Below are 10634 nucleotides of genomic sequence, written 5' to 3' on the forward strand. Positions count from 1 at the left end.
ACTATACATTTAATTAACTCAATAAAACCATAAGGGTGTAATTTGAACTTTTCAAAAAACTAGGGTTTTAGAATTTAACATTTTAAAATTAGAACTTTTAATCAAAAATTTAAATTCCAAAACTTGAGGGCAAGTTTTGAAACTTTTCAAAACCTATGGGTTTAGAATTTAAACATTTCAAAAATTAAACTTTTTAATCAAAAATTTAAATTCCAAAACTTTTCAATACTATCTAGATCAAATTACAAATAATTTAATTAATCAAATAATTGGTAATTATCTAAATTTGACCTAATTTAATTACTTGCAAGATAATTCATCAAATAATTCAAATAAATCAAGTTTATCACATAAGGCAATGATTATCTAATTAATTTGACAATTATCTACTAATTTGGTAAGGATAATCATATAATATCAATAAAAATCGGATTTCATCAATAAAAAACGTTCATGGTAATTATCCACAGCCAAAACAGGTCAAAATCCCGCAAAAACAGCAATCAGACCTACAAACTCGTCAAGTCAGGGACGGACTCGTCGAGTTCCCAGTGAACTCAGCGAGTTCACCTATGAACTCGGCAAGTTCATGGTCCAGAATGCAGTTTTTCGTGATTTTCAGCTTGAACGATTATGTAAAGCATCAAATACATCAAACAAACAGCCTAGGCTCTGATACCACTGATGGGTTTTGAGCACTACATCAATCCTATGGTGTACATGCAAACCCTAAAGCTTTGGATCTAGTTTGTCTAATGAACATGCAATAATCATCCAAAGCTCATAAACCCTAGATCTAGCATACAATAATCGAATTAACATATGAATTAGGGTTTAGATCTTACCTTGATTTTTATGTAGCAATAGCAATCACAAATCCTTTTGATCTTGACCTTTGAAAGCTTAGTGCCTCAAATGTTGCACCTCTAATGGAGTCACAAACACCATGAGCAACAAGATGACCTAGGAGAAGGAGGAGGAGCACCAAAAACGTCCAAGAACCCTTGGGGATTACTTCACCACGTTTTTGGGGCCTTAGGGGATCCTTATATAGGTAGGTTATTAGGGTTTTCAACTAGGAAACCCTAATCTGACTTCTTAGGCCCTAAGCAGCCCATTGACTCCCTCCTTAGAAGTCTCGGACGAATTCTAATGGGTTTCCCCATAGATTTCGTCCACTCCAACTTCTATGCAGTCCATTAGCCCAATATTCAACTATCACACAATTGACAGTTCTAGTCCCCTTTATTTAATCAATGTCTTTTAGCCACATAATTAATTCCTATTAATTCTTGACTAATATTAATTAAACAATATGATTTCTCTTTTAATATATTATTCATATAATATATTAAAAAATCATAATTAATCCTTTTTCTCCTTAGTCCATCCTATCAGTTGCTGTGGTGAAGGCAACCCAAAAGGACCATGCTCACAATCGGCTCAAGTACATACCAAAATAGTTATGGGCTTAGACACTTAATCCAACAGAAGGATCCTGACTGGTGTTAACAGGCTTACTAGTTAATTTGGCTAGGGCTTCACGCCAGCCAGCCACATTCCATGATCCTGTATTTTCCACATCCTCCGCCAGCTTAATCTTTGCCTCCCAAACGGCCTCAACAACACTACTCTTGACCTCAACAATCACCTCCCGAATTTCCACTGCATGATCTTCTTATTTCTCCACTTTCACCTTGATCAACCTCTCCACCCTCTACATAAGCTCTTTATTGATCCCTTCTTTCTCCTTCAAAGCATGTTCCGTAAAATCAAGCTTAACCTTGAGATCCTCAGTAGAGAGAGAAACATGGTCGAAAACCTGTAAAAATCAATGGTAAGAAAACTGAAGACAAACATAAAAGAGCACAATGATACTTACAGATTACAAGAAAGAGATCAGCTTCTTTAGTGTCTCATCCGTTCCGAGATTCTCCAGGTCAAAGACCTCAGCTGATTTCCTCTTCCGGGATCTCGGAGTCTTAACAATCAAATCTATGGAGGCTCTCTTAGGAGGGAGAGAAGATGAGGTCTTCTCCTTCTTGAACACAAGTTGGACAATGGACATAACATAGTCAATATCAGCAAGGGTAAATCGAGCACCAGAGCGTGTGGATTTAGATCCTGAACATACAAAAAGAACACAAGAAGGTCATGATCCTTCATAGGAAATAATGTAACCAAATGATATTTTACCTATCGGCATAGGGGCACTAGTAGAAGAACTCTATTGAAAGTTGGGTTTTTTGAATCTAAATGATCTTTTAACCTCAGGCAGAGCAAGGAACTTCTCAATCTTCTTTTTGGTATCTTCAGCGACAGTGATGAGATCCTCAAACTTGAAGCTTGCATCAAAATAAACAAAATAAGAAAGTGAATATCAGGATCCTTAAAAATAATAATTAAATCCTACACTTTTTGGCCCAGGTTTTTGGCAGGAGATCCCTGCCAAGAATAGAGTCATGCCTCATGAAAAAATACTTCTATTTTAAATCTCCGTCGTGATGTATTTATTTCAGAACAAGAGGAGTTTTATTGGGTTTGGCCTTGATCAGAAAATGGGAGTTCCCAAAGTTTGATAGATCATAAACATGAGCCAACTACACTGAAAGATCTAGTATGCTCAAAATTCATATTAAAGTGATATTGCTAATTAACATATGATACTAACGGGTCACACTAACAACAATTTGATACAATTGATTATTTGTAAGAAATTAATTTTAATAAATATTCAATAAACTCTTATAATTAATTGGAAATTATTTATTTCATGGAAATACTAAATGTCATTAGCAAGTAACATAATATATCATATGGTATGATTTTATAAATCATGTGCAACATTTTGGACTAGAAAGGGTTTTTCTCTTTATTCCAAAAATTGAGTTTTATATTTTATAAGAGAGTTTATAAAGTTTATAAAACTTTGACTTTCTTTTATAAATCCTCTAACTAGTTAGACTAGTCACGACTTTTTGATTATTTTAATCAAACGAAATCACTCTAAATAAAGCATGCATGGACTACTTGATGGAGTATGGGACATTAGGGACATGGTAGGTCTTAAAGCGCTAAGACCTTAAGGTTAATACCTTGGCTTTTATACCATGAAAAAGGCTTTCAACTTTGGTCATTCTAGATGAAAAAAATGTGGCTTTCTTCCTTATTTTTCTATAAACTGTTTCATTCAAAAGCTTGGAGTTTTAGTTACTGGTAAATGCTATCTTGAAGTTCTTTTTTTTCAAATGAATTTCAAACTTAAGAGAATAAGAGTACTACACAAGACTAGCATATTAAATCAAGTTGGCTTCATGTTGGTGTCTCAAAGGTTCCACATTCTCCATCAAATTTCAAGCCTCCCTTAGAGGATTCAAAGTCAACAAAGGTTGTTAAATTCTTCTTCTTCTTTGGTGCTTGTTTTCTTTCCAAACATTGCAAGAAGATCCATGTTTGGTAATAACTGGTTTATAATTGTTAAAAACTATTAAAGTCTTCCGTTGCTAAAATATTATTTTTGAAACTAATTTTTGAATAAAAACCCAACAATTGGTATCAGAGCCACCTTGCAAGTTTTGTTAGATTTTATGATTTTTAGAAATCTTAGTTTTCGGAAAATATAGATAATTTGTTTCTGTAAGAAAATGAGTTCATACATATTTTCTATGGACAACTTCATAATTGTTATTTTCTATGTGATAAAATTTCATGCATCCTTTATCATTTAATTTTTTCTTAGAAAAACAAAGGTTGTTTTATGTGTATGTTGATATGTATGATGTGCATAAACTAGCCAAGGACCATTGTGTTGTTATGTTTGTTGTTTTTTGTTATAAAAATGGTTGTAATAATTTATTTATTCATATGGTATGTAATAAATCAAAAAGATTAGTTTTCTTGGTTTATTTTTGTAAGTAATAGATTAGTTTTTAGATATAATTTATTTGTACAAAAATGTAACAAGAAATAAAGTTGGAGCCATTTTTTTAAGACAAGAAGGCAATTTTCGCAACTTTAAAGTGTGCACGGGCAGTATCAACCTTTCTGCAAAATATTGCAAAAGGTGTTGCTGTTGGCGGCTTCCCTTGGAGATGTTGGACTTAATGCAACCTTTTATGTAGCCTTTTCTGAAGAGTGTTGCATGTTGCTGAATTATTACCTTTAAAAAGCCTTTTCAATCTTTTACAAGTAATGGGTGTTTCCGCAAGTGGGAGCTTCTACAAAAACATTACAAGAAGATTTTTTTGTCCCTTTAGGAATGGACTTGGCATCTTTTGTATTGGCTCACAAAAATGTCATTCGTTGGTTATTTTTATGCACATATGTTTTTACGCATGCTTGTGTTGTTTATTTTATGTAATTATTATGTGTGGTTGACAAACTAGTTTTTCACATGCTAAAATAACTTTGGACAAAATAAACATCATATGGAGTTTGGTTTCAAAATTTATAATGTGGACATAAATCAAATGAGTGAATATCAACCAAATTGAATGAGAGGTTGCGGTGTTGTTTTTAAAGTGATTATCAAAATTAGAGCAAAATTACACAAGTGGTTTACAAGGAAACCCCTTGATCCTTGCTAGGATCTCCGGTACAAAAACCTTGGGAGGTGATAATGATCACCTCCCTTGTTTAATTGTATTGATTGAAATATGAATTACAGAAAATGGAAGTATGGAAACGAGTACAAGTATTACAGTAGGTCTAGTTGTGTGTAGTGTGCGAAGTACATGTGTATTTATAGTCTAGTCTAAGTAACCATAAGTCCGGAAATCCTCTCAAATAAAAATGAACACGTTAGATTGACTTGGTATTTTCGATTCTTCTGCTTGGTAATAGTGTTTCTTCGTTAAGAATTAGTGTTATGTTGACTATTTTTGCACATGTGAGAAAAAGACTATAAATGTATCTGTTACAAATGTTAGCAAATAATAATAATGATAATGGTCAGGATCCTAAGATATGTTCGGGATCCTGGGATTTCTTGAAGATCCAGGATCCTAAATAATGTTGAGGATCTTGGCCCTAACAATTGCCCCCAAATTATACCTGCGAAATATTTAAGTTAATTTTTAAATATTCAAAGGTATAATTTCATTTGAACGGAGATAAGGTTTTTAAATTTCAAACCCTAACTGATAGAATTTTATCCGTTTAATGTTCATGATGGCACGGTCAAATCTATCCTCTTTCTCCTTTTACCCCGATAAATAGGGGTAAATAGTCAACAATTTGAAGAAAAGATTAGATGAGAAGAAAGGAATATGGGCTTAGGAACTTACTTTCGTTCTATGGACAGGTAGGACTATATCAAAAGTAGCCATAGGTCAAACTCCCTATTCCTTGGTATTTGGGACAAAGGTTGTGATCCCAACTGAAGTGGTAATCCCTACAGCAAGATACCTTCTCCAAAATCAAGAGAACGACAATGAGATCCTTGCTAAGGATCTCTACATTATCGATGAACTCAGGGATCTTGCCAGGATCTGCATTGCGACTCGTCAACAAAGAATTGATAAAACATACAACAAAAACATCAAAGTTAGAAGATTCCAGGTAGGTGACTTGGTTCTAAGGAAAGCATTCCAAAACACCAAGGATCCTAATGCAGTCAAGTTGGCATCCAAATGGTAAGGGTCATATCTTATTGATTCAAAAGTAGGAAAAGGGGCATATTGGTTGGATACCCTAGAAGGATACATCTTGCCAAGATCCTAGAATGCCACACACCTAAAAACGTATTTCATGTAAGTTAAATCTTTCGTTTTCCAACAAGATCTAAGGTACACATTCTTTGCCCTGTACTTTTGTCTAGGTTCTTTTGTTTTATTTCTTCGAAGACCATTACTGACTTAAGCATCGGAGGGGAATTAGCTAGGCTAACGCCTACCCTAAGCTAACGTTTGCAAACCATAGAAATTCAAGGATCCTAGCCGCTACGGATAGAAACTGATCATCTCTCCTTCGACTAAGGGTACTTAATCCCCTCTAAGGTTTAAAGAGTTAATAACCTCTTTCTTACGAGTTTATGTTTCTACCCCTCGCTTGGACCACGGTATCTTGCTATGAGATGTGAGTATGGGGATCATTTCCTACTTAGTAACTTGGCAACCCTCTTATTTCTAAACATATGTTAAGATACTAACGTTTAATAGAAGGATTATAACATTGACATGTTATCCTAAGTTGGGATTTTCCCAAGTGAATTTCCAAAGTTGGATCTTCCCCAGTTATTTTCTAAGTTGGGATCCTCCCCGATTACTTTTCTAAATTGGGATTTTCCCCAGTGGATTTCCAAAGTTGGGATCTTCCCCAGTCATGTTCTAAGTTGGGATCCTCCCAGTTACTTTTCTAAGTTGGGATCTTCCCCAATTACTTTTATAAGTTGGGATTTTCACCGATATTTGCTAAAGATGACTTTTTATAACAGAAGCTAAATAGGGATTTTCCATAGCGATTCCCTAAGTTGAATTATCTTGAGAGGGATCCTTCCCTATAAAAGTTCCAAGATCCTAGGCAACTGAAGGATTTACAAGCACGAAATTTCTCCTAAGTCAGAAGACTTCAAAAAGATCAAAACTAAACCTGAGAACCATCAAGTTCTATCTATCCTTGTTTCTTAAAGACAATCTTTCTATGCTATAACTAAAGGTTCATCTGTCTAAGGATCCTAACCATTTTAAAGTCTTAAGCAGGTTACTAACCATTGCAGACCATTAAGATCCCAAGAGTTCTTGTAAAACCTAAACTCTTTAGGATCCTAATAATTTAGGGATCATCAGGAAACCTACTACTACAACCATATCAATCATGCAAGAATAAGTAAATAACCATGGCTTAAAATAAAAAGGGTTACCCATCAACCCCACAAAAAAGAAAAAAGGTTAATTGTTTTACAGACCCAAAATACTGAAATTGCTTTTAACTAATCAAATTTAAACCACAGTAATTAGGATCTTCCCCAATTACTTTTCTAAGTTGGGATTTTCCCTGATATTTGCTAAAGATGAATTTTCTAACAGAAGCTAAATAGGGATTTTCCCTAGAGATTCCTTAAGTTGAATTATCTTGAGAAGGATCCTTCCCAATACAAGGTCAAAGATCCTAGGTAACTGAAGGATTTACAGGGACGAAATTTCTCCTAAGTCAGAAGACTTCAAAAAGATCAAAACTAAACCTGAGAACCATCAAGTTCTATCTATCCTTGTTTCTTAAAGACAATCTTTCTATGCTATAACTAAATGTTCATCTATCTAAGGATCCCAACCATTTTAAAGTCTTAAGTAGGTGACTAACCGTTGCAGATCATTAAGATCCCAAGAGTTCTTGTAAAACCTAAACTCTTTAGGAACCTAATCATTCAGGGATCATCAGGAAACCTACTACTACAACCACATCAATCATGAAAGAAGAAGTAAACAACCATGGCTTAAAATAAAAAGGGTTGCCCATCAACCCCACAAAAAAAGAAAAAAGGTTAATAGTTTTACAGACCCAAAATACTAAAATTGCTTTTAACTAATCAAATTTAAACCACGATTTGATCATCACCACCTAGAACTTTCTCTGTTTCTTCCTCCTCTGCTCCCACCTCTAGCTTCCCTACAGGATCCTGATTGATGTTAACAGGCCCACCAGTTAATTTAGCTAGGGCTTCATGCCAGCCAGCTACGTTCCAAGATCCCACGTTGGCCACATCCTTTTCAAGCTTGATCTTAGCTTCCCAAATAGCCACAACAGTGCTACCCTTCACCTCAGCTATTAACTCTTCAATCTCCGCTAAATGCTCCTCTTCTTTTTCCACTTTCTCCTTGACCAATTTTTCCACCCTTTGCAAAAAACTCCTTGTTGATCCCTTCCTGCTCCTTCAAATCTTGTTCCGCCCGATCAAGCTTAACCTTGAGATCCTCAGTGTAGTAAGAAACATGGTCCACCACCTGTAAGGAAAAGCGGTAAGGAAACTGAAGGCAAATAAAAGAGAGCACAAGGTTGCTTACAGATTGCGAGAAAGAGATCAACTTCTTCAATGCCTCATCCGCTTCATGATTCTCCAGGTCAAAAACATCGGTTGATTTCTTCTTTTGGGATCTTGGAGCCTTAACAGTCAAATCTATTGAAGCTCTCTTAGGAGGGAGAGGGATGAGATATTTTCCTTCTTGACCACTAGTTGGCCACTGGACATAGCCGAATCAATATCGGCAAGGGTAAATCGAGCACCAGAACGTGTGGATTTAGATCCTAAACATAGCGAAAGAGTTTAACCAGTTCAAGATCTTTCACAGAAAATGAAATAAATAAAGTTAAGGATCCTTACCGGTTGACATGGGGATAATAAAAGTTGAACTCTCTTGATGACTAGGTTGTTCGAGCTTGAATGATCTCTCAATCTCGGATAAATCAAAGATTCTCTCAATCCCATCTTCAGTGTCTTCAGCAACAGGGACGAGCTATTCAAACTTGAAAGCTGCAAAAAATCAAACAAAATGAGAAGTGTGAATTCCAGGATCCTTAGTATAATAACATGAAACCCTACCCTTTTTAACCCAAGACTTTGGTAAGAGATTTCTGTCAGGGATGGAGTCGCGTCTCGCGAAGAATTACTTTTCTTTCTAAGCGCCATCATTATGCTTGAACTTAAGAACGAGGGGTGACTTATCAATTTTGAATTTAAGCAAAAAACGAGAGTTCCCAAAGGTCGAAAGATCATATACATGAGTTAATTCGTTCAAACCAATGTTAAGACCCATGGAACGGTTCAGTCGATCGATCTAGTAAAGAATCGTCCAAACCGCTGTCATGGCTTAAATGTACGAAATTTTGGTAATCTCAAAGAACTCGGAAACGATTCCAGGAAAAGGGTAAGAAAGACCAAGGGAGAAAGGATATTCGGAGAAGCAAACCCAAGAGGAAGACACAAAGTCTGGTTGAATCTCGACATCGAAAGGTCTGAAAACGGCGCCAGCAGGAAAAGGCCCCAACTGATTTCAGAGCTTCGATGTCGTAATCATCAAAGGAGCAAGTTTCCACATAAGTTAAGGTTTTTTGATTGACGAAATCATCGTCAGGAACATCGATGAAGCTTGTGAGAGAATGATTTGCTTTCTTGCCCATAACCAAAGACAAAGAAAATTAAGGAGAAAAGAACACGGAGAGTACCTTCGAAGATGTTCAATAGCGTCTGAAAGAGAGCTGAAAAAGTAAAGGGGAATCAAGAACATGAATGTCTTATTTATGTGAGGATCACAGAAGGGAAGAATGATGATTTGACAGATAATCATGTCCATATCAACGACTAAAGTTTTATCTGTTGGGATTCAAATTTCTCTATCCGTTAAAATTTTAAAATCCTTATTCTTCTTTTTTATTTTAAATTATACCGTTAAATATTCAGAGATTAATTTTAATATTTCGCAGGTATAATTTGGGGGCAATTGTTAGGGCCAAGGTCCTCAATAATATTCAGGATCCCGGATCTTCAAGAACTTCCAGGATCCCGAACATATCTCAGTATCCTTATCATTATCATTACTATTATTTTCTAATGTTCCTAACGGATATATTTCTAGTCTTTTTCTCACATGTGCAGAAATAGTTAACATAAGATTAATTCTTAACGAAAAAAATACTTTTACCAGGCAGAAGACCCGGAAATACCAAGTCAAGCCAACGTGTTCATATTTACTCAAGAGGATCCTGAAAATATCGAATTTGTTGTTACTTAAACTAGACTATTAATGCACATGTACTTCGCACACTACATACAGCTAGACTCACTACAATACTTGTACTCGTCTACTTACTTTCATTTCTGTAATCCATTTTTCAATCAATACAAACCAACAAGGCTTGTGATCATTATCACCTCCCAAAGTTTTGTGTCGGAGATCCTAGCAATAATCAAGGACTTTCCTTATAAATCACTTCTGTAATCTTGTTGTAATCTTGATAATTACTTTACCTACAACACTACAGTTTCTCATTCAATTTGGTTGATATTCATTCAATTGATTTTTGACCCAAACAAGTTATTTATAACCTCTGTAATTATAGAGTGGTAAAAAATTTTATTCTTTTTTAAGCATGAAATAAAAAATAAAATTTTCTATTCAGTACAGAGGAGAAAAGGAGAAAAGAGAGTGTGGAAATGGGTCCTCGCACGGTGCTTCATTTGAGTTCACCGCATCTCATATCACCACGGTTAAACGTCCATTTCATGTGACTTCACCGCATCATACCATGAGTACACACCGTTTGGCTTAACTTATAAAAAAATTATACTAATAATATTTACTTAAAGCATTTTAAATGATAATTTTTTATGATTTATTATTATTATCCATAACTTGAAACTATTTAATATCGATCATTAACTTATGATTTATTTTTAAATGTTTAATTACCTATTTGCGGTATTACTTTTTATTCTTTTTACTTACAACAATTTTATTTTATTGCCCCTCATAATAATTTATATTTAAGTTTTTTGAAAAATTAATATAAATTTTTAAATATCTAAAATAAGATAGTATTTCCATAGTTTTTGTTTTTATAACCATCTATTTTTCGAAAAAAATAATATTAATATAATGTATGATGTGTTAAAAAAAATTTAAAAGTTTTCTAAAAATGTT

At 34.6% G+C, this 10634-nt stretch overlaps 1 long non-coding RNA gene across 1 annotated transcript; it reads right to left on the bottom strand.

The window, feature by feature from the left end:
- Nucleotides 1-7503: 7503 nt before the first annotated feature.
- LOC145134848 (uncharacterized) lies at nucleotides 7504-9182 on the bottom strand. The gene is made up of 4 exons (XR_013719394.1): nucleotides 8537-9182; nucleotides 8318-8467; nucleotides 8001-8241; nucleotides 7504-7940 (listed from the first exon to the last, which is right to left on the bottom strand). It is a non-coding gene; the product is annotated as an uncharacterized LOC145134848 (long non-coding RNA).
- Nucleotides 9183-10634: the final 1452 nt, after the last annotated feature.

The sequence above is a fragment of the Lactuca virosa genome, chromosome 8 (genome assembly GCF_052849685.1).
Source record: "Lactuca virosa cultivar CGN04683 chromosome 8, Lactuca_virosa_CGN04683_v6, whole genome shotgun sequence".
NCBI classification, from domain to species: domain Eukaryota; kingdom Viridiplantae; phylum Streptophyta; class Magnoliopsida; order Asterales; family Asteraceae; genus Lactuca; species Lactuca virosa.